At 41.4% G+C, this 25,387-nt stretch overlaps 1 protein-coding gene across 5 annotated transcripts in view; it reads left to right on the top strand.

Annotated features, from left to right (window-relative positions):
* MTUS2 (microtubule associated scaffold protein 2) overlaps positions 1–25,387 on the top strand; it is a 314,225-nt gene that overhangs the window by 5,756 nt on the left and 283,082 nt on the right. For 4 of the 5 annotated variants that reach the window (XM_030042804.1, XM_030042809.1, XM_030042806.1 and 1 more), the window contains exon 2: positions 2,461–2,534. The gene's annotated coding sequence lies outside the window, so the exon portion shown is untranslated. Of the gene's footprint in view, positions 1–2,460; positions 2,535–24,312; positions 24,509–25,387 lie in introns of all 5 variants that reach the window. The other variant, XM_030042807.1, reaches the window with a different exon arrangement.

The following is a 25,387-nucleotide window of genomic DNA, read 5'->3' as shown; positions in this document are numbered from 1 at the left end:
TCCCTTACGTAACAAATCCAAGTTGCTGTAATCCCTGCTGTGCTGCTGCTGACCCTGGGCAGCCAGGAATAGTCCGGGAGTGGTGCTGAGCTCCCTGGGCTCTCCTCTGGGGCTGCAGAGTAGCGATGGAGCAGAGGTCCTTTGCTCTGAGGGGTATTTCTGCCAACCATGCTTGCTGGATTTGCAGTCTTTTTCTGCTAATAAAGTGCAAATAGGGGCTGAAGTCCTGTCTTGCTCCTTATGGGCAGAGCTGATCCTCCCCCACTTCCTTTTTTTTTTTCTCCTGAAACATCAGCCTTTACCCCCATTTCCAGCTGGAAACAGGTCATCTCATGATCTTGGTGCCTTTGTTCCTGTGCTAAATTAATAAAAAAAAAAAAAGGGGCTAAAAGCCAGGTCAGACCTTTTGAGCAAGTCTTCCCGAGCCTTTCTTCCATCTCGTGGGACAGTGCCATGGCCTGATGTCTGGGGGGATGTGCCGACGTGCTGGGCTTGCCAAGGTGGGTGCTTTGGGGGAAGAGCTGCAGCCAGGTATCATCTTGAATTCAGGGGCCTCCTGTGTCCCTTAGCTTTGGTGGGGTGTTCGGGCCTCGTTCCTGGCCTCTGATTTCATATGCTGGGTGTGGAGATGGTGGACCAGCATGTGGGGGCTCGTGGAGCGGGAAGGAGGCTGCTGGGAGAAGTCAACTCCGTTGTGATTGGGGCTTGGTGTCTGTGCAGAGGGTCTGACCCTTAGCTTGAACCTGTTGTGCTGATGAGTTGTCTCAAAGTGGGTAAACCAGTGTGGAAGAGCATCTTAGCCCTGCCGAAGGAGTTTGTGCGCTTTGCTGGCTGCAGCTTCTGCCCTGTCTCCTCCATAGGAGAGCACTGCTCTGCCCCCATCGCCTTGTCTGTCTCCAGTGCAGTAAAGAGCATTTGAAGAATGATAACATAAAAAAAGCAACATTGTGGGATTGTCTGGGAGGGGAAGGATTGAGGTAGCTGTGCACAAAGAGACCTATCTAATTAAAACCGCAGGGGAATGGAGATGGTGGCTAATGAGGCTGAACATACAACTTAATTTAACTGAGTTATTTGAAAAGAAGCAAGCTGCCTTGCTGGGGAATGGAAGGTGGGGGGAAAAAATAGAACGTACCTGGAATTTCTTATTAAAATATAAATTTCATTGTAATTAGTGCATCTTTTGCTGTGAGTTACTTTGGATTTGGGGTTTTACCACATTTGTGGGAAATCTATGCAAATGAAACATTTTAAAAGACTATTTGATTAAATCTTACCTAGAATCCCATTTATATCTTCCATCTTCTAATATTTTCTAAGCTTTTTATCTAACTTTTCTCCACTTGATCTTTACCACAAGGGAAAATGAGTGTCATATGACTTCCCCCTTTTCCCTCAGCTGTCCTTCTCCATTCTTTCTCTGACTCTGCCTTTTCCTCTGTCACACTTTCAGGTCTCTTCTCATTTCTACCTGCTCTGCTTGTCCCACAGTCACATCCCTCCTCTTGGTCTTCCTCGCACTTATACCTCTTAACTCTTCACTCTAATCTGCCTGTTTCCTATCATAATATAAATAAATACACATCACTGACATAATATTAAAAAAAACCCAAACCCCAAACCAACTGAAAACCAAAACCTTTTCCAGCTTTTTTTTGTCATCGTATGATCTGGTCAGCCCTACTTGGGAGATCTTCTAGTTTCATCTTTGATTCTTACCAGTTTGACTTTGGCCCCTTTTACCACTGGTAAAACCGTATCTTGTGACCTCTTATCAAATCTCAGGACTGGCTTGCTTTCCTTCTCTGCCTTGACCCAATGTCTTTTGATATAACTTACATTCTCTGATTCACAATGTTTATTTCTTGTGATCGCGATCTTTTCTTGTCTTCTGGGAGAAGCTCCTTCTGTGTGTTTTCTGGATGATCTGCCTCACCTTTTCTTGTTTCTCCTCCTTCCTTCCATACTTCTTCTGGGTGATCTCATCACAAGCAAATTCAGCTAAATCTCACTGAATAGCAATACATCACCCTTATCCCATCAAAATGTGGCATAGGGACAAGGCATCAAATAGCACAGAGTCCCTTAAAAACAATGATCTCTGTAAATACATTAAAACCTGACTAGGTTTAATCTGTGCTTCCCCTTCAGCTTGTGTACCTAAATTTGACTTGAGAGCGTTGACTTAATCTAAAGATACTACAGAGGAAGAGGAAGAGAAAATGCAGAGTTTTTGTTTCACAAAGTTTTTGTGTACTCTTCCCCTTTTATGAGTAGGTGTATTGCTTCATTTCGCTTATTCCTAACATGGACCAGCTTATCTGTGAGCTAATGCCAGGAAACTTGGACAGGATCATAATCAGGATATTTAATCTTGAGCACTGTGTTTATGAAAGATTTGATGGTGTATGCCCTTGTTACCTACTCTAACTCTAATGAGTCTTTTGGTTTTTTTTAAAGGTTTCCACCCTGGGACTGTCTTCTAGGGCAAACTATCACCAATGGAAGTAAAATTTGTTTTTCCAGCATTCTGGGTAAGCTCGTCTTCCATATTATTAATGTCTGATTTGATCTTTTAAATGTTTTTGCCACCAAAGAACTCTTTTCTAAGTTGTCTTTGATTTTTATATTAGTGCTAGTCTATCCAATGAAAAGAAAACTCCCTCTAACAATTGTGTAAACAACTGAGATAAAGGTGTCTTCAAAGCAAACTGTGAGACTCTTTTACTGTGGGGAATTATCAAACAAAAATAGATCTTTGCTTTCCTAATGTTTTTGATTTCTGTCTGGTAGGTATAGCATATATGGAAAATATTAATATCTAAACCAATGTACTATATATCTAAACTAAATCCGGTACTTTTTGAGATAATGTGACAATACTTGAAGTTAGTCTTTCATGCTTGGGAAGGCATAACTTTGTTAGCTGGGAGATGACCACGATATGGATCCTGGTAAAGTTGTGTTGTAGTGGTATGAGGTTGTGTTCAGTTGTGAGCAGTAACAATGCTTGCTGAAGCCTCTGGGAAGTCAGCAATGATGTTTTACCTAGAAAAAAAGATGACAGCTACGCTGGCAAGTTGTGGGGCAGTATTTGCCACCTGGTTGGGGGCATTGGCTCTTTGCCTACTAGCAACAGGCTGACAATGGTCCCAAAGCCTCAAATGACTCGAGGAAATGGAGACAGGACAGTGTGGGCTCTGGAGGGAGGCTGACTGTATGGGATACTGCCAAATTCTGGAGGGGGTGAGGGAGGCCACAGGGTGCTTCTTCCCAGCCTATCCCTAAGCAGGCTGGGTGCGTGCATCCATGGCTGTGGCCCAGCCAGTGGTAACCTCAGACAGACCAAATTAAACCAGAGTTCTGAGGTTGCGTTTTCTGGGATGACCAGGTCGTAATGGGACAAAGTCTCCATTTGTGGTCTTATACTGTCCCCAGTTTTACAGCAGGCGCATGGCTGATTTTCCCTGTGCATCAGTAGGGTGTGACAGCCTGCTGTGTCCTGCTGGCTGAGCAACCGTGGGGAGGAACAACAAGAACAACAAGTAGCCCAGCGTGTGCTTCCCTGAGTATGCATCTCCTGGGGCCAGGCCTGATCCTGTCCCTCAAGTGATAAAACACAGCCTGGCTAGAGAAGTTCTGATGGCAACCTGGCATAAGTGTTGCTCTTTCCTTTGGGGAGACTTGGACCTGGTCCAGTCTGGAGCAAGAAAGGTCTGACAAGAGCAGCCAGTGCTGGGAGAGGGTCAGGATCCCAGCAAAGCCTGGGGGCATGGCTCTAGCACGCAGCGCTGTATGTGGTGAGGAGGCACCCAAGGGGTGACGTTTCTGTGGTAATCAGACTGAGGGCAGAAAGCAGATGGGAGCAAAGAGAAAGCAAACCCAGGTCATTGGCAAGGACATTCCCACCATCCCAATCCTCAATGTAGGAAATCCTATACCATGTCTGTCTCCCTCTCCAACCCAGGATGTGGGGCCAATAGGGACTGGCAGGGCTCAGAAGGATGAAGCAGACATCATCAGGGCATGATGCCTGGCTTTCAAAGGACTCTTCAGACATGCTGATGCCTTTGGGGATGGTGCTGGGTGATAGGAACTGTATGGTTACAGGAGCTTGGGGAAGAATATCCCATCCCTTACCCGAGTCAAAAGCTGTTTCTCTGGCAGCAGTCATGCTCAGTCACAGATGATGTAGTTGTGGCTGTGAAATGGGTGATTGAACTGGTGTGTTACTGTCTTCCGGGTGGCACGAGCATCCTGGTTATAATTCCACAGCAGTCATGCAGCTAAACACCAAATGAGGGAGATCCTGTGATTATGGGCTTCCGGGTGGCATGTGATTCTCCAGCATGCTGTTGCTCCACATGAAAGAATTGGAAGGCATAGCGCAATGCACATCTTCTGTTTGAGGACAACATTTGCAGTGCACTGTGCTGAGTGATGTGGAGGATGTACAGAAATGCCTTTATGTATTTCCCATATACAAATGAATTCTGGTTTAAAAGCAATTATAACTGTTTCTGCCTTCTCATTACTGGGGTTGTAAGTCTTGTAACTCGGCCGGTGAGGCTAAAGCTGTATGACTCTTGTGGGTGGGAAGAGTTGCTGTTTGGACCCTCTCAAAGAGTGTTCCTGTGTACAGCTCTCCCACTGCCATTAACTGGACAAAGTCAAAGGCTGGACCCTGGATTTAGGGCTTGGCTACAGAGCTGGAAGAGCAGAAGCTGAAGTGAGAAATACAGATGAATCCTGCTGAGTATTCTTAGTTTTCTATATATGCCTGTGGATTTCCCAGTTTGGTTGAGGACTCTCTAGTGATTGGATGATGGTTATGAAAAGAAGTATATCAGCATCCAAAAAATGGAATTGTACAATGTTTCAGTATTCTGTAATTGCATCTAAATGAGATAAGATCAAAAAAAGCAGAGGAAGTAATTTCTTAGTAGTGTTCACCAAAAGGTCATGTTAAAGCATTCCCTTTCATAAGGTATGCTGTTTCACTGTTAAGAGGTACTGAGTACTTGTTTCACTAACATGTTCTCTTCCTTTTTGAGCTGACATGTCAATGGTATTCAAAGTAAGGCCTGTGAGAAGCAGCTTGAAGTTTTGACTCCTTATGGCTAGCAGGTTTGGAAATCAAAGGCCATCAGCTGGAAAATAGCTCTGGGAATCTTTGAAATGAATTTGCTCTGTGATGAGTGTTAGAGATGTTCAGCTTCTGAAGGGGGAAATTGTGCCAGAAGTAGATGTTGAATAGAGCAAGAAACGTAGGAGACTATTTTGCAATTTGAGTGCTCATTGTAGACCTGGGAGAATAAAGTTTCCTGGCCCATTCCAGAGCTGTCTACAAGAATGGCATTTTCAGACCCCTATGTTTTGTTTCAAATAGACAGGACCAAATAATGTGTGTTTGGCAGAGATAATGTGACTTTCACCTCTTGTACTGATCTTAGAGCGCTGCATGGGAAGATGATGGGTATACAAGAGCATAACCTCATTTGAGAGATTTGTATGAAGTTAGTGTGTTGGTCACAGCTGTGCCTGATGGGAGGCTTTCTGACATGCCACGGAAATACTGTTCTGATAGCATTACTTTAAAAAAATGTTTCCTAAGGAATAGGTCAAAGTGGTCTGCATGGGAAGTTGTAGATCAAGAGTTTGATACCATGCCTCTGTATTTATGCAAACAGCTAGTGAGATGCTTCAGAGGGATAGGTTTTTGCTGCTTTCAGCTAAAAATCAGAAATTCAGGGAAGTGACTCGATAATATTTTAAGTCATCCAGTAATTTAACACTGGATTAGAGTTGAAATCCCATAGAAATACTCAAGACACTTTATACTGTATCAGATGGATTAAGCATGATTCACTTATTGCATTAAATTCCAGAGGGATTAATAATGTCTGGGTCATTGTTTCCTAGGCTTATAAATTTAAGGACCGGAGGGAACCACATGAATATCTATTCTTACTGCTTGCTCAGTGCAGGTCAGAGAAATGCAGGATATATCAGTAGTAGTCCTTTAACTTTTCTTTATTTAGCATATCTTCCTGAAAAAAGATCAAGGTCTTGATTTAAAGGGTAGTGGTAGTAATGAATCTACCATGTTGCAGGTAAATTGTTTCAGTAAATAATGAGCCTTGCCTTTTGAGGCAGTCTGTAGCTCTTTTCAGCTTCCAAATGGTGTACCTCATTTTTTTTTTTCTGCTGGACTGACAAGGAATCTGTTATTTGGATGCTGAGTCTCATTTAGTTTCCATTTCATTAGTCACTTTTGAAATTCATTTATTATGAGCAGTGTTGATGTAGTGTGGTGAATCTTAACTCAGGATTTTATCTATAGCATGACTTGAAATTTCTGCATAGTGTGAAATATGTCCTATCAGCACACTACCATTATCAAATGATGATGTAACTGCATACAAATGATCAGATTTACATGACCAGGCCTATTTTCCATACAGCTGTGTTGATTGGTGTTAATTATGCTACCGTCTTTCAATGCTTTATTGATTGTGTCCCATGATAACCTTTCCCTGCTGTTGCTTACTACTGATGCCAGTCTAACTGTTTGATAGGTGCTTAGGTTATCCCACTTAACCCTTTTAAATACTGCTTTGATATTAGCTCTCCCCAGTCACCAGGAACTTTTTGTGTTCCTATGTTTGTTAAAAGCGGTCATTAAATCCAAAGTTATTGGTTCATCTGCCCTCTACTCTTGAATGCAGGGTTTTAACTGAGGGGCTATTTAAAGCTCTCTCCAGTTACTGATGGCATTATCACTGTAAGCTGTGAATCTTGCATCTCTCTGAATGCAGAGTAGAAGTAGTTGTCAAATACATTTGTCTTTTTTTGAATTGTTTGATAATTTTTGTCTGGAATGACCAGTTATTGAAGTCATTGCTTGGTGTTCACTTATTCTTGTTCCATTTAGGGAGGAGCTCCTGTTGTCATAAACCTCACCATAGCTTTTTAATGTGTCTTTTTCCTTCCATCATTTGCTTGCATTTCTGCAATGTTAATTTGTATTCATTGCTATCAGTGTCTTTTTTCCCCATCTGTTATGTACTGTGGGTTTGTTTTACAGGTTTCTCTGCTGCTGCTGTCACTTTCCTTATCCAGGATTCTTCAACCAAAAAAGCTTCCTTTCATGGCTGTAGCACAGTGATTTTATTTAATTTTTTTTTTTGGCATGTAATAAAGCATCCCTTAGCAGGTCCTTTTTATATTTTTGTGTGTAACTATTTCCCCCTGCTCAGTTTTGCTCATGATTGTTTTTAGGTTTGAGAAATTCTTTCTAAAATATCCAAACAAGTAAGTTAGATATTGGCTAAGATTACATATTGTTTTCCAACTGCAAAAGAAATTGGAGCATTGCCCTTTGCTTGTAGTGAATCATAATTTTCTAGTTAAATGGTTCACCTGTATCCAGTAGGAGTCCAATATAACATCAGCTAGAGCTGACTTCACTACTGTCTTGTGTTAAGCCATGAATAACGTGCAGACTTTCTTGAAGTCTTACTAGTAGAGTGGTTCTTCCAGAACAGATTCTCTGCTAGAATAAAATTCAATGTGACAATATTTTTTATAACTTCAAGGACATATGCTTGAGGAGTGCCCCATTCTGTTCCCTTACCTCATTTGATGGTTTTCTATCAAACCTCAGCCTTTGTCTCAGCTTGTCACTTGCCAATATCCCAGATTTTGCTTTTCTCTTTGGACATGTGGTGTCCATGGCTTTATCTTCTGCCCACCCTGTTTCTCTTAAGTACAGTACATATTTTTATCATGTGTTTGTCTGTTACCTTCTTAACCTTTAACAGAATTGAGCTTTCTTTTGAAAAAGGCAATTCTAATTTCTATTGATATTGAGCCCAGTCATTGCCATTGTAAGCAAGCTTTCAGGGGAACAGATTGCCCTTTTTAAAAAAGAAGCTATTCAAATATCAGCAGTATGGTGAAAGCATTGCTTTCTATTTCTAGCTCTGCAATACTTGAATCGCAAGTTTTTTGACAATTTGCGTTGACGTGGGGAGGCTCTTTTTTGTTGGTCAGACCTCTACAGTTGGAAGCTCTGAGTCCGTATGGCCTTTTGCAAGCCTGTGGTTGCTGTGCAGACAAGGTAAACTTCATGAGATGAAGTTCATGCTGCGGTTGGTTTGAGGCTGGCTCTGGAGAGCAGCTGAAGGAAAAGGACAGTAGCTGAGGTCAAAAGCTGATATACTTTCTCTTCTCTCATGCTTTGTGCAAGTCTTAGCCATTTCTTAAGACTATGCTTCTGTTACTGAGATAACCGGGTAGATTTTTTATTAGTGAAACCAGCATGGACCTAGAAATTAACTTCCTGCTATTAGAAGCAAGTGACTTGTCAACATGTGGTCTTGTGCTGTCACCAGAACTGACTTGCACATCTAGCCTTGGTGAGGGTTTGCAAGGAGCTGTATGGGCAGAAGATGGTTCGCATGAGGTGCTCACATCCAAATGCCTGAGAAAGACCCACATCTTCCAGTGTTTTACTGTGCTTAGCACAAAAGTATTTTGGCAGCTAAGTATCTTGAGTACAGAACCTGCAGAATGATTTACTGGATGTATTCAGGTGGGTTATGGGAGTCTTACTTGGCACTGGTGAGGCCGCACCTCGAGTCCTGTGTTCAGTTTTGGGCCCCTCACTACAGGAAAGACATGGAAGTGCTGGAGCATGTCCAGAGAAGGGCAACCAAGTTGGTGAGGGGCCTGGAGCACAAGTCTTATGAGGAGCAGCTGAGGGAACTGGGGCTGTTTAGTCTGGAGAAAAGGAGGCTGAGGGGAGACCTTATCACTCTCTACAACTACCTGAAAGGAGGTTGTAGTGAGGTGGGTGCTCGTCTCTTCTGTCAGGTGGCTGGAGATAGGACGAGAGGAAATGGCCTCAAGTTGCGGCAGGGGAGGTTTAGATTGGATATTAGGAAAAATTTCTTAACTGAAGGTGTTGTCAAGCACTGGAACAGGCTGCCCAGGGAAGTGGTGGAGTCACCATCCCTGGAGGTACTTAAAAGACGTGGTGCTTGGAGACATGGTATAGTGGTAGACTTGGCAGTGTTAGGTTTACTGTTGGACTTGATGATCTTACGGGTCTTTTCCAACCTAAATGGTTCTATGGTTCTATGACTCCAAGTTACTTGTTTCCCTATCCATAACCACACCATTACTGAATTGTTTCTAAGGAGCAGCATCCCAGCTGGAATTGAGCCTACAAAGCAGGAATCAGCTTGTAGATGCTTTGGGACAAGGACACTGTTTTCATTCATCAGCGTTGTGTGGCTTAGTATGAGGGATGCTACTCCAAGCATCCTTTCAGTACAAAGGATTACACAAACAAAATGAAGGATATAAACAAGGGCTAAGAAATGATCCATCTGCAATGACAGAATAGCAACAACTTCGCAAGCTCCTGGTTTAGCCTGCTTAAAGTTACTTGCAAAGAATCTTCTGATATGTTAATTATATTATTCATACTGTTTTTCTGAATTTCAAAACAAAGTGTGACCTTGATTTCAAAGTAAAAGTGCATGAAAGCATGCTGTGCTTATTTTTCATAATTAATCACATATAAGCCAATTTTATGGCAAAACAGATAAATGAGATGTCAGAATATTTGTTTGTAAATACTTTGCTTCAAGATGTTAGTGCAATTTGGGTCTTAGCTTTAACAAAATCCAGTGTTTCTTTCAGTTTCACTGTAGGATGAAAGCACAGCATACAATACATGCTGCATTTAAGCTCTAAATGGATATACTGTAACTGGTCCTGAGCCTGTCTTGGAGGCTGAAGCCAGTGCTTTTCCAGAGATGACTCAGAATATGGGCTTTTCTTCCCTTCCGAAGACAAGACAAGCTTACACAACTATATTTTCAACTTCAAAGAAGAGCGCACACATTGATGATGGCCCTTGTCTGGCACGGCAATGAAGTGCATGGTGAGGTAGGTTAGGCTTGGGGCCAGTGCGTCCTCCCATCCTCACCCCAGGGAGAGGTGAGGGGGTGCCATGGCAAGTCCCCCCTGCCACGGGACTGTTTCCAGGGTGGGTGGATGGAGACGCAGGGCCCTTGCATTGGTGCCCGTGCAGGCAGTGCAAGGCTATGGGGATGCTGTGGGACGAGCTCAGAGGTGCAGGAGACCCACTGCCAGTGCAGGGGGAGTTTGTACACCCCGGGCTCCCACTCAGCCAGGGCTTCTGTTACAGCAACGTCTGTCAGGACAACCAGAAAGCCACACTGAAACTAAATGGATAGAGCCATTTGACTAATAATAAATGCCCATGAACATCATATTCAGGTAACTTTGCATAACGAAGTTAACAGCTGGTGATGTGTGTATTATAAGTGCTTTTAAAGTAGGATTTACTGAATTCTACTGTAAAGTGTCACAGGACGGTATTATTTTATAGCTCACTTCAGTTGTCTCTCTACCTCTGTCTAACAAGTCCTGGCATTTAGTATCTGTTACATATGCAGTATAATAGGTTTTGGCATTAGGCTGCATTTGGTGCATAAGCTAGTGTTAGAGTCTTATAGCCCTTCCTTCTAAGCTGCCAAGTGGTAGAGGATATAGCTCCGATGAGAGAAAACAATTTAAACTTTCTCAGTGAACCAGTTTTGAGAAGAGTTTTTTCTCAAATGCAGAGTTCCACACTGAAGCAGTGTGATTAAAAGCCTATGGGGGAATCAAGCATGGGAATGGTTTTAAGGAAGATCAAGGGACTGAATGCAATTTTTTCTTCAAATGATAATTAAAGAAACAGCATCCTCATTAGCATAATACACTAAATGATAAAAAGAATTGGACAGATGCCTAATCTTGAAATGCTTCTTAATTTACAAGTACACATTTTAAAAAGAAAGCAATTGAGGTCTGTTCTTTCTAGCTGCCTGCCTGAATCATCAAAACTGCTGCTTATATAACTTACTGGCTCAAAGAGGAAAAAAATGCACAGAAAAGTAGTTATGTACTCCAGGACACCATCCATACAATGTCTGTTGCACATGTATAGATACTAGAGCATCCACAATATTTCAGGTCTTCTGAGATTGGATGCCTACCAGACAAAATTACACATTTGAGCAGATATTCTCAACTGGGGCCATATGCAGCCTCAAAGGAGTTCAAAGGCAGCTACCGCAAAAATGAAACACTCATTTTTCTGTTGATTCTTGACTCTAATTATCTAGAAGGTGGCTCCTCTGAGTTTCTTATGATCACATGTTGAGCCACAGAGAAATGTATTTGAGAGTCCCATCAAGTTTAGGTTTTGAGAAGAATTTCTGAATTCTTGCTAAGCAAAAATGACTTTCTGGTTTTAATGAAATTATGAATCAAATGTGGCAAGGAGAAATAGGTGGCATTCACATTGATGCTTCCATGACTTACCTATATTCTGTTCTTGTTGAATGTAAGCTGCAACGGTGCAGTTTCTCTGTTTCACTTTAAATATCATCCTAATTCTGTTCTTTCACCATCACATCTCTAGGCTTCAGAAGGGTTTTGAAGTGAACCAAAATCTTGTGAAGTCTCAGAATTATGTTGCCATCTGCAAATGTGGTGAAGCTCATTAGATGGTGTCTACAGCGCTGAACGAGAGCTGGGTATGTGGCAGGGAGCTACTTGCACTGCTCGGTGTACCCTGCTCTATGCTGAGAGCTGTTCTGCACTACCCAGCCCTCAGCTTGGGTCTCTGCTGGGACCCATACGCTGCCCTGTACAACATAATTATTCCTGTGTGCATTTTTTTCCATTTGAAGCTTGTGAAATATGGTGAGCACCAGAGCACTTTTTATACTGCGAAAAGGAGGGTATGTGCTGTGGGCACACAGGGTCAGCAAGAAGGCGTGTTGGGAGTGTTAAAACTCGCTGGGCTAGTGATGGGAAACTGTGTTGATGGGTGTGTGGGATCCAGACCTGATCTGGTCTTGTCTGTGCTGCTCCTGAGAGTGGTCCCTGGTGTGAATACCCCAGACCACACTGCGGTATTGCCAGACTGTTTAAAAAACTTACCTTAATTAATGACAGTCCTCTCTTTGTCTGATAGTGCTAGAGTGTGGATCTCTGGAAGACTAGAATGGGAATTACACTTCTGATAAGGTTAAGTGTATTGAGGAGAAAATTTCTTTTTTTTTAGGAGTGAAAATGATTTCTCAGTGGGAACTGACTTGAATTATTCCACATGCAGCCCCGATGCAAGGTAGAGGTAGATTTTTCTGGCTGGAAGTAAACCTCCCCTTCTCAAATCCTAAAGCTTTTCTTCAGATGGTGAGCTGGTAACCACCACTTTGTGAAGGGGCTGTGGCAGCCAGAGAGCCAAGAGGTAGGCTGGAGTAGGCAGTCTCTACCAAAGCAGTATCCAGCCCCTTTGAAGCCTGCATATTTTGATAAGTACAAATCACAATTTAATGTTAGGTAATGAAAAATCTTCAGGTGATGAGTAACTTGACAAGGGCACTCCAGAAAGTCAGAAGACTTTTCAGGCCTCTGCTAGGTGACTGCTACCAGTCATAGTGTTAACTCTGTTGCAGACTGGGTTTGTTTGGCATTAAGACTGTTAATAAACAAGGTGGGTGATTGAATGCTTTAAAGTAAATATGAATGCTGCTCAGAAGATGTTATGGCAGGTAACTTGTTCAGTTTCCATCTTAACCTCTGAAGTAGTTTGGAGTCAAAGACCTGCCTGTTTGATTTTTCTAGTGTCTTAACACATCAAGCTGAACCTGATCCCTTTATATCCTGCTAATCTCTCATATATGCTGAAGTAGTAACCGTGGAGCCAGAGAGTTCCGATATATAAAAGGCAGCACTATTGATCTTGCTGATGCAAGTTCAAAGCCCTATGTAGAAATACATATGATAGTTCTGGAGAATGAATAAATGGAGTGGTACGTGCTAGGGTGTGCATTTTCAAGGCAATGCTGTATCTCATTCAGATCTGTAGTTGCAACAAGTGAGTTACTAAGACACGAATATCCTTACTGTTAGCTGGTCTGAATGCTGGTAGCGCTTCAGCTATTCAAAATCCAGCATTGCAGTCCATAGGGCTCTGCAGACTTTCTTGGGGTTTTCTCTACATGCATCCCTGTTCTCTGCTTACTGTGCCTGTGGCTGCTTAGTTGGGCACGTGGTATGGGATGGAGGGTGACCCTTCCTCATCCAGTTCAAGGTCTTCGGGGTCCTTTGTTGGCATTGCATCTGGGTTTCTTTATCAGATGAGAAAGATGGGGACAGGGCACCACCGAGGTGTGTTGCTCTGCTGGGGTTGGGATGCAGTGGGAGTGTGCTCCCGGGCCTAGGGATTCAGTTCTTGCCAAAATTGCACATTTTCATCTAGTCCGTGTTCTTGGAGAGCTTGCTATGGCTTGTGCATGCTATAAGGACCAAGTTTGAAACAGTCTTTCTCACTTTCTGTTTTTCTAATAGATTTTAATGATGCTTATTGCAGTCCTATTTTTTTGTGGGTCTCCTGATATTTCATGATTTTTTTAATGCCTGATTTGCATACATGTTATTTATACATATGTGTATGAGCTTTTTCTAATCCCTACAGTCTGAGGAGAAAAAAAGCTAGAAAAAGTAATGCAACTCCCCTCAAAGGCTGAACTAACAATTGACAAATAAATGTATTGTAATTTATTTTTAATGATGAGATTTTGGAGGAATGACTCATAATTTTTTAATTGCAGGATTTTTCAATGTTAAATTTGTTCTACTTGTATTTGTTTTAATGACTCTTAAAGGTAAATAAATGTAGGCTCAGTTATTTTTCCTGCTGGAAGTAAATAGGATTGTAGTCTGGCACTTACATTTTTCTAGCGTTCACATAATTCCTGTCAGATCTCTTCTGTTTACATCGGAGCTGCAGTTATAGATTTGTCTGAGTTCCTCTGTTGGGATCCATCATTACAGTAGCTAGGAAGTTTCCCAGAAACATCAGCAATGATCCTCCTTTTCCTCTCAAGGGAAGGGTTTTAATTTTTTTCTGCAATGTCTTCATTCTTATTACATCACTGAATACTGGGATATAACCCTTCATGTTATTTTTGACTTTCTGAAAAAAAAACCCAAACCAAAACTTGCCAGAACTTTATTGTAAGCCTTTTGTCTACCCAAATATTACTCTGGGTATGAACAGTTATCACATATAAAGGTGCCTCTGAAGGAGAGATTCAGGCTGCTTCTTGCTTAAGTGAATTTAACTCTTAAGGAAGGAAGAGGAGGTCTTCACTGACATAATAAACCGTTCAAAAAATAAATGTGTAGGAAGCTTGGAGCCTGTCCCCCATTTTCTGATTTGCAAGAGCATTCTTCTCTCTGTTCCTGATGCTGCTTAAAAATTGGTTCCTGTAAATTTCAGAGGTTTATTAATTTGACTTACATTAAAATGCTGTTTCTATGGAGTCAAAAGTATGGTTTGCATGCTGGTTCCATAAAAAGTAGAAGAAAAGTAAATAGCTCTTCCACTCCTATGAGAATATGAGAAAAAAATCAAGACGATACCAAAAGCCGTTCTTTAAAAGTAAAACAAAAAGAAAGTCTTTCTCCTAAATCCTCCTGAAGAATGCATTTGTTAGATATTTGTCACTTAGGGATTTTCTGAATGGAGGAAGCCTGAGTATAGGTGTATAGCTGGCTTTAGAATGTAGATTTTTGTTTTCACTCATATGGGTAATATAAATATTTCATATATTTAGGGGTCTATGCTACTTCTAGATTAGAATAGAATATATGAAATTGTGAACCTGCCACAGGTTTTAAAGAAACCTACATTATTCTATTTTTGCTGTGAATACGTGTTCCAGTCTTACTAAATTTCAAAGACTACTTTGCTAAAATTTCCTGGGCAATTGGCTTGACATCCGCTAATTTAATTCCCATGTAGTGCTGTAATAGAATATAAATTAGAACTCTGGGGACTACTGATAATGTTCAGTGAAAATGAAACTTTGAAGGATATGAAAGGGATTGCTTTGCTTGTAGTGCAAGTAGTGACGGAGAGGTAGAACAGAGTTTGGGGGAGTAGATGAAGGAGCTTGAGCTATCTTACCATATCAAACTTGACCCCAAATGTGAAGAATTTCTTTGCATAAAATAATTTTTTCCCTTGTATCATACAAATGATTGAGAATAAACTTGCTGAGATGAGTGAAAATAGGTGTTGACTGTCACTGCCTTCTGCACCCCAAAAGTCAGCAACCAGATTTTTCTTTCATAAGTATCTCTCCTGGTCTCCCTCCATTTCCCCGTTCCCTCACCCTCTCCTATAAATTCCTGGCCTGATTCCCTTACCCTCCTCCTCACTTATTTTACAATCAGTAAAAAATCTTTTGGAGCTGTTGGTTTTTTGATTCTCCACCTTCCTTCACCTGGGCAAAAGGGAAGACTATGGTGAGGGTTAGAAAATGTCATGTTGCCAAAAGGCTCATCTCCTAATTAGAAGAGAACAGGACGTAAACTATAATGGACCATGTATAGATTCATACTGAGATGCTTTGAGAATAATGTTTCAGTTCAGTTAGAAAACTTTGGTGTTGCTCAACTGACCTGAAATTGTGTTAGGTGGTATCATAACCATGCAAGTCTGGGTATAGGCAAGAGGGAGAGGGAAAGCTTATCTGTTGATAAAGGAAGAAGAAAGGAAGAAGGAAAGAGCCCTCAGAAAAATGACTCTGCTGTTGTTTTACCACTATTGATGGGTATCTTCAAACTTTGCTATATTTGCCACGTTTTCTTCCTCAACTTTTTCAGCTTTTTTTGCTTGAAAAAATTAAATGTTCTTGGATTTACGTTCTTGCTGTTGACGCTGCACTTCACATGAAAAACATTTTATTTGAAACATGCTGATGTTTTTGCCCAGCCATAGCTTACAAATCCATCCTCTCTTCCCCATCCCTGGGTGGGGGTTTTCTTTTTAGTTCTGACTGGGACTGACCTGGTTTTACCACCTTTCACAGTTGCAGTTACCACTGCTAGGTCAGCTCTTTCCAAAACTGCCTGCCTGATCTCCTGCCATGCCATTCTGCACCTTAGCCCATCTCTGGTTCCTCTCTGTGAATGGCTCATCAGTATTCCAGGCATGTAGCTAAAATAGATATTCTCCATTTCTCTGCACATTTTACTGTGCAGAGGGTGAAGTTGACTACTTGCTGCCCACTCCCGCAGCAGGGAGTTACCTGCACATCATCCTACTTCAAATCCTGTCACTTTTCCTGTAACATCCCTTAGATATTGTGCCCCACTTTTGATGCAACTGCTTCCCCATCACAGTTGTTGTGATGCCTCTCCTCCCTGACCAAGACTGTAGAAAGTGCTTATCCTCAGCCCTGGATGCCCTTCACATCCTCACCTGATGCTTGGCCAGTTTGATGCCTTGCTCATCAATGACTTTTCTGTGCCTCTCACAGCATGATTATGTTTGCATTATACTGCACTGCTTTTATCTTCAGAGATTGTCAACTGGTGAAGCTAGGTGGGAATGCTAGTAATAATAATTTTGCTGTGTATTAAGTTTTGTGCTTGATCAATACTGATGGGTCAGTTCTAATCTTGTTTTTTCTAATTCTGCAGAAAATCACTAGCAAGGAATTTAGAAAAATTTCAGTTTTCTGCCCTTTGACTCAAGCCTTTCCTGGTAATAACTATTCTCTTCTCAAAGATGAACAATTTATTAAGTGAACTCTATGGATTTATTTCAGCATTTTGGACTTTCATGATTAAGTATATGACAACAGACTATTGGACATGAATAAGCAAGAAAGCTACTTGTGGCTTGAATATCTTCTCTCACCTTGCACTGAAGCAGCTCCAGCAGCTCTACCACAATGTTACATCTGAGTTATATAGCGTTCAGTTATGGACACCTGATTTACTCTGGCAGAGTCTTTTATTTGACATTTTGAAATGGTATGCTTTAATTTGTGCTGGCTGAAGAGGGGTTTTAAAATGCAAAATAATAATGCATAATGACATTGATTTCTGAGAAGTGGTGCTTGTCAAAAGGCTCATTGGCTTCACTAACCATTTGGAAGAAGCTGACCATGCTTCTGGTTCTGCCAGGGTTTGCTGGCTCTTGCTGTCCATCTTGCGTGTTTAGAGTTGGTTGGGCATCCTGCATCAACTAGCCTTGTCCTTTAAATCTGCTGAAAGCTGTTGTCATGGGTATCATGTCTCCATCAGATCATCCTGTCTTCACCAGTGGGAACAGAAATGCTTCTTGTCTTAACAGTCACTGCTTCAGAGACATTTCTTTTTCTTCTTTTTTTTTTTCTTTTGCTTTTCTTTTGCTTTTTCTTCTTGGTTTCAAAAGGCAGTGTGAATTGATTGGGAATCCAGTTTTCACATATTTACAAGTTCCATTAAAATTTCATTTCAGTGGGTTGAAACTATTGGGTCCTATTGATTTATTATATTGAGAACACAACCTGTGCCCTCAGGAGTATAAAAACCTCAAGGCTATATTTCATAATACACCAAATTTCCTTTTGGTAAATATTGTTAAAGGAGTTTGTATTTTGCCTTAAATTGCTAGCTTTTTGTACTGCAAACTGCGTTGATATAAAGGGTGCTGCTAGTATGACAATCCAGCTGGCTTATGCCATGTTCTTGGAGCAGAGGTTTTTTAGCTGTTGGAATTACAAAAAACCTGCCATTGCCACTTGATCCAAGGGAAGAATTAATTGCGCTAATTTTGGAAAAAATGCACCTGTAAATCATTGATAGGACAATGTCCTAAGAAAATTCTGCAGTACATAGTGGAATTGATACTCCTGGAATCTGGTCTATTAGGTACAAAGGTCTGTCAGAGTTGGAGCTGCCCTTTGCAGAATGTGTGGTCGTTCACCACATGATTTGAGGACGCTACAAGGAGGATCCATTCCTGAGCACCTCCTGAAGGGCACTAGAGTCATCCTTCTGAGCTGACATGTCACCTTTATTGCAAGAGAATGACTACACTGGTATGAAAGGACAGAGCAAGGCAGAGGTTCCTCTTTGCCTTTAATTGCCTAAAACTGTAAAGAGCTGCTCTTCACTAGAGAAGGTGGTCTGTTTCCATTCCTAGTGCAAAAGTTGGGCCTTGCTGATTAGTCTGCAAGCCCTCTTCCACACACCATTTCCTTTATCCAACTCTATAGTCAATAATGGAACAGCCCATCTTTCTTTTGTGAGAACAACTAGGTGTATGCACTTTGTCATCAAAGTAAGGTGGAAGAGTTCATGCAACCTTATGTTGTTGCTGTAATAAAAGAATGTGCTCTATGAAATATCTTTAGAGGTCAGAAGAGATCTTTTTTTCTGCTGAGAAGTTGCCTTCCCACAGATCTAGTGAAACTCTGCCATCTCTGCTGCTTAGTAACTTTTATACTCTAAGAGTTCATCTTGAGTTCTCTCTTCTGAGAGGCCAGAGAAAATTGCTTGGGACCTGGCAAAGAGAGCATGTCACCAGAGAGGTTTTCATATTCAGTGTGTAATCCTTTTATGTGATATCAGTGATAAGCAGAGCCTTCATCTGTGTATACTATGGTCCTTTTTGTAGTCAGGATATTCTGTTAGTATGGTGACTAATGCCTCCCTTCCCAATTACATGAATGCTACTTATTTACACAGCTTCAACTCTTTATTCTTGCTTCTAACTGATCATTTAGCAGACTGGCTGCTGGCGTGGCCAGGCTTTGCAGATTGCAGGAGGGTGCTCTGAATGACATACATCATTACACAGGCTCTGGCCCTGGCTGCTGGGAATTGTGTAGAAATAACATTAAAAATATCTGGCTTGCTAAGGCTGAAAAACACAGAACTGAACCACTTGTCCTGGTTAACTATTAGTGTCACAGTGTCTTTGGGCATGGTGTTAAGCCACAGTAGGTATAGTGAGTAAAATGAAATCCATTAGCAAAGTTGCAGGTCTATCATAGCTAATTTAACCTAATTGTGCAAGAGAATTCTTGGCAGCTTTAACTGTGTCTTAGGATGGTACTTATCACTTGTTTTCATACATAATTTAATGAAACAATCAGTACAGTATGACCGCAAGCATGGTTTAAAGTTAAATGGAAATATAGAAGGGAAGGCATGAAACTGAGGTTAGAGAAAATAGACTAAGGAGAGTAATTAGGTGAGAAGATTGGAAGGAGACTAAGGGATAGGTAGGCAGAAATGAAACTTGGAGGATGAGGAGGAAATAAAATCCAGGAACCCAACAAATGCTTTCAAAGAGCAAGGTGAAATGGTCTGCGGTACATTAGAAACAGATACTGCTCAACACAGGCTTTATCTCAATGGTGCACGTTGTAGACTCGGAATAGGAGAGCTGGAAGGCATCTTGAGACATCATCTTTTATACTTCTCTTCCCCAGGGCAGGATCATGTGCACACTTTAAAATGTTGCTGACCCATTTTCATGTGCACTGAAGAGAATGCATGGCACTCATTAATTGCATGGGTACTCTTTTAGACTGGCTCTGCTCAGGCATCTGGAAATATTTAATTGATACCAAGCATGACTGGAGGATGGATCCAGGTACTAGAATAGTCCCCTCAATACAAGTAACTTGGTAAGTAGCATGTATGTACATCAGATACCAGTATCAGAATGGGGAAACCAATCCTTCAGAAGAAAATCTCTCTGTGCTGCTGGGAATAATTTAATCTTCAACAGCAAAGTAAATGAACTGAAGTTGTTTTTGCTGAAGGACATTTTGGTTTTTGGCATCCACAGAATTGGTCCATGGAAGGTAGCTAGAGAGAAGGACATTAGTAATCAGAGCCTCTCTCTCAGTGTTTGGGAGTTTTGGTTCTCACCAGAGATATGTTACTGGTGTGATTCAGGACCTTTTGCCAGGTCGATGGACATCCCTATGCTTCTGTTTCCCTACTTGCCTCATGTTTGAATTACTGGTCCTTAAAGCTGGAGCTAGAATAAAAAGTCCCAGGCTTGTAAATACAAGAGTTATAGAAGATAGGTCATGCATATAAGCTGTAGTTGTTTAGGACATACTTAGAGGGATATAGAGTAAAACCTCAAATGTAAGACCTCATTCAGTCTTTAATGGCTGGATCTGAGGTCACAGAAGCATGGAATCATAGGTGAGGGAGTGTTTACTCCTTGTATACTCTCTGCATTACTCTTACATCATCCTCTGAAGTGTTTGGTTCGTACTGGTATTGGAGATAGAACGAGAGGCCAGATGGGCTTCATCTCTGATCTGAGGGGGCAACTGCTATAAAAACCCCTTCAAATTCCATTATAGGAAGATCATCAAACCATGAAACACCACAGTGATGAGCATCTGAATACAGTAAATGGAGGCAGTAAGCTAATCCTAGGCAGCTTCCTCAGAAAAGCCAGAAATGAATGTGTATGGAGCAACCAAAGAGCTCTTCTGTACCTCAGAATGGCTGAAGCCATCTTTTACGACAATTTTCCAGCTCAAGGAGGACTTTCATCTCTAGGACTTCAACATAGCAGACCCTACAAACACCAAAATCACTTAGTTAAAAAAAAATACAACCCCTCCAAATGTTCTACAATTGAATGCTAAAGTATGCTATGGACAACAGGGATTTCTCTTCCAGACAGTTGTTATTCTGTACTGGGTATTATATATATTGATATCAGAGGAAAACTGATTCTGATGGTGATCTTAGTTAGCTGCATGTGTAGTTTGTGGTACACAATAATTGTATTATTTGGATGCTTTCACATTAGACAAAGGATGGTTAAATATATAAATCTATTTAGCTAAAATACGGTTACTCCTGAAGCAAATCAGTGATGATGTTCCAGAAGCTGTGATTTAAAAAAAACACAACCAAAAAAAAAACCCCGAAAAACAAACCACAAAACCCCCTTTAAAATGTAGAATTTTATATTGGTGACACATGAATTCTCGCTAGATAAAGAAAGCATTTTAAGTTTTTATTTCTAGTGCTAGTTGCCTCTGTTCTTGTGAGCTGCTTGGGTTCATGGTGTTCCTCTTGTGTCTGATTTCATACTTAAATGGTTCTTGGGAATATGCCTTTTTGGTTTGAGTTAAATAAAGGATTTGTATATAAATAGGGTTTGTATTTTTGTTGTTGTTGTTGCCTTGACTGATGAGGAGTGCTGGTAGTCCTTGTGCAAGACTACAGTCTTTGTGCAAGACTGAAGTTCATGATGGTTCAGGTGGAAGAGCGACCTTTGCATCAAAACTATACTGCCAAATAAGCTGTATGTGTATTGTTGCCTACAAGGATATCCCCAGTTAGTTATCAAAAGTATTTTTTCCTGGTAAAATAAAGAGCTTAAGACAGTTTTTTAACTTGGGGTGGTGGTGAGGAAGATCACAGATGTCCAAGACAGGTTTTTAGAGGTTTGTTAAAGTAATCAGCAACCCAATCTGAGTAAAAGGATAAACAGATAATTAAGGACCCTTTGCAAATAAAATAATTTGTTGAACGGTTTTGCAAAAAAAAACCCAGGACAGTAAATTGTATTAAACATATGCCTTAAAAATTGGATTGCAGTTCACTTTTATTTCAGCAAATTTAGATGTTAAATCTCAGATGAAGTATTATGTAGCAGGGATGCATACTGTGTTTGCTTTTTGGTGTTTTTTAACCATAAATAGTTCATAATAACTTAAATTCAATTAAAAGAAGCTCGTCTGTTACTGTTCTTGTTTTCTTACCCATCGTTTAAATGGTAAACATCAAACCATAAATACTTTAACTGTGTTCTCCCCTTTGACAAAGAAAATGTGACAACTGTTCACCTTATTGTGAAAGCAGTGCAAAACACACACAAATACAGGTTTGAAGCCATCAGCTACTTTATGCAAAATAATTATTTTCAATGAACTGCCAAAAAATTCCCCACCTGGTTTCTGGTCACATTCATCTGCTTTTCAAACTTACTTCTCCATTGATTTGAAAGGAGGTAACCCTAGTTGATATGCATATGTAAAAAAGGGACAGTTTACACCATGTACATTTTTCAAACACTTTTTCTTTTAATGGTCCACATATACTTTGTTTAATGAGTTTGAAAAACTTTAAACTACAGTGGGTTGTTGTACTACTACCACCCAAGCACTGTCATGCAACTTTGGTTCTTGTCTAACAAGACAACATAATCAGAAAAATGTGCAGTAATATTTATAAAAATAATTTTTTTCCTTCCTGGAAAACAGCAAATAAATGTGCCTGAAGACTGTTTTTAGACACAAATTGTTTAAAGCTAGCCATTGCTGTTGCAGATGTTTGCATCAAATTTAAGTTTCCCTTTATATCTCTGCTGTCAGTCAGTATGTTTTATCTTTCTGAACCTAAGGTTTTTCTTTTTCAGCCCTATCTCAAAAGCCATTTGTTTTAGGTTCTTAAATTTTCCTACCATGACAAACATACCATTTTTGCTGATTTTTTTTTTTTTTCCCCACAGTAACCAAAACAAATGGAGATGAAAAAAATAGTAGGCTTTGCCTGAACAACCATAGTATTACAGTAAGCTGCAGGTTTGACTGTTAGCAAAGAGCACTGCCAGAGCGTGGGCAGGGGCTGTCTGCCTGCATGGGGGAACTGCTGGAGCAGTCCTGGCTGCTCTCTGCCCTGCCACCGTCACTGTGCTAGTGGCCCCTTGTCCCCTTGCCTTCGAGAACGTCCCTGACCTCATGCTGGGCACCCGAGTGTGGCTCCATGGGTGAAGTAAGGTCCCACAGGAGCAGCTCTGCTGCGGTTACAAGGGAGCAAACAGTGAGGGAATTGATATAGATCAGAAAGTAACATTTTAAGGCTCAGAAGATTAATAAAATGATTTAAAATGGGGTTGGTTTGTGATTTTACTTTTTCTCATTTTTTTGCAGTGTTTTTCTGAGCACTGAGTTTTTCATTTGTGTCTCAGATCATTCTTCTCCTTCCTTTTCTCATGATGGCTATTTCTTCCCATGCCTGTTCCCTCCTTCTCTTGTGTTCCCACATCCCTGGCTGCCTGCCCCTCTCATGAATTCTGCTTTATCGCTTAATTTCACTTGTCAGTGCCCCAGTCCTGGTGTTCTGTGGTCTGTTTCTTCTCTAGTGCACACCTTGTCATCCCCTCACCACCCTTGCTCCCCCCCAGTGAAACCACAGCAGTGATGCTCACACCTCTCCCCTTTCTTTACTTCCCTCCATCTTTTTTTTCACCCTTTTTTTCCTCAGATTTGCATAGCATTGCCTCCCTTCCCAGACTGCCACCTCTAGCTGAGCTCGGAGGGTCCTTGCCCATCTCAACTCTCCAAGCTGTGGGGTTTCTCAGGGTTGTCCCGTCGCACTGACAGCCACAGACCTTGGTTCCTGGGGCCTGATCCTGCACAGAGTAGAGGTGGTGCTGGCTAATCGTTCCTGCTCAAGAAGCTTTAAAGAGCAGGATTTTTAATCCTTCTTGTTTCCCAGTGCAGGTACAGTCAGGTGAGACTGTTTTCCAGTTTTAGAAGAAAATTAGACTTTGTTGCCATACAGAGAGGGAGGGGGAGATAAAGGATTATTAAATGGTGGCAGCTGGGCAAAACTCTCACATTTAGCTATTTTGTATTTTTGCAGCTGAGTTGCATAAGTGACAGGTGACAGCTCTGTGCTTGTCTCCTTGTGGGCTGGTAAAAGCGGTAGGGAGAACTGCGCATGAGGCTTCTCATGGGGGAGAGGTGAGGTGGCTGCCCAGATACTTCAGGTCAGTGCTTCGGCAGTATTTTTTGAGCCATAATTGCTGGATTTCCCTGCTGGCGCAGGGGGATCTGCGAGCAAACGGCTTCCTGGCAGGATTCTGGGAACAGCACCAAAACCCACGACAGGCAGCAAGCAGGTTTTGTGCTCTGAGTCAGAAGCAGGCTGAGAAGATGCAGTCCTCAAAGCACCTACCCGAGACGGGGAAGGGGATTTGCGCGAGAAGGATATTTCCAGCCTGAGGTTCAGAGCTTGGGGAGGGAACCCTCTCCTGCCAGCACGCTTGGTGAGTCTGCGGGTCAGCTGCTGGTTTTGGTGAAATCACAGGAGAGGGGAGGTTGCTGCCTTTCACCACCATCACCCTGAGCCAGCTCATCCTTCTAGCTATTTCTGTCTGCGCTTATCTATAGCATCATCCCCCTCGTGCCTGTGTACCTGCCAAGCATTCAGAGCAGGCACTGCTGTGGCAGCCTTCTTCTTTCTTTCCAGCCTGGAGGATAAATGACTGGATTGCTTTTTTTAATTGTTTCTCTGCATCAAGAATTTACAGCGGGAAAGCTAAGTTGGAGAAATGCTTTCAGGAGCAGGTGGCCGGGTTGACAGATCCCCTCTTGTTCTTAGCTCCTAGGGAGGTCCTGCAGCCTGGCCTTTGCCGGGCTCTCTCGCTGCCCCGTGCATCGGAGCTCTTTTTGAAAGCGATGGTTTCCCGGAGTGAGATGTGGTCTCAGGTAATGACAGACAAAGTTTGGATGCGAGAGAGAAGACCTGGATCTGACTTGCTTGCAAGGCGACCCAGAACAGAAAGCTGAGTGCTTGGGTGAGTTCACAGCAACCAGCTTGTGCAATGCAGGAGTCTGCTCTTCTTTGTTATAGACTGAGTTATTCTATGTAAAAAATAACAGTATCAAAAATCCTAGCATCTCTATAGTACATGCTGTCTGTATGCTATATGTGTTGTTTTGTTTAGTTTGGGCTGTGAAGTAGACTGTGCTCTGTGTTTAGTACAGCTCACCATGGTTTGTGACTTTGTTCCCAGCTGGGAATCTCAGTGTTTGCATCTGGAGTCATGCAAACACATGCAGTCGTGCAAAACTTAGGTCCTGCTTTTGAGTGTCCGTTACAGCACTGGTTTGAGCAGTACATTTCACTCAGATTGGGAAATTGGAATTAAAGCATGTCTTCTGTCACTTCAGTGTGTGACTTCAGAGGGACTGAAGAATAGATAACATGTATATCTGGAACATACTGCTTTTGTTCCTTAAAATACAAGGTGTAGACATAATGGGATACAGTTTCAAAGCACCTTCTCCACAATTACTTTATTGGCGAGGTGGGAAAAGAGATCAAATAATAAGAACTTTTTTAGTTTGAATAATCAGGTTCTAAAGACAGATTTTTTTTAATTTTTTTTTTTTTTTTTAATAACCAGACTATATTTCAATGTGAGGCTTTCAGGGCTCCCCAGATATTTTCTTCTATCCTTCCACTGACTGAAACTGTCATTGTAACATTTGGAGTAAGACTTGGATTCAGATATCCTACATAGATATTTCTGTTTGTCAAATCTGTAATTTACATATGGATTCTTACGGCAATACCTACAGTGGAAGTTGTTTTGATGAGCGAGAAACGTTGCAGGATGTGGAGTATCTAAATATCTAAATTAATATATTGTTTCTTTCAGTGTTTGTAAAAT

This window comes from Aquila chrysaetos, chromosome 19 (assembly GCF_900496995.4).
Source record: "Aquila chrysaetos chrysaetos chromosome 19, bAquChr1.4, whole genome shotgun sequence".
NCBI classification, from domain to species: domain Eukaryota; kingdom Metazoa; phylum Chordata; class Aves; order Accipitriformes; family Accipitridae; genus Aquila; species Aquila chrysaetos.
This window is presented reverse-complemented; position numbering and strand designations above follow the sequence as displayed.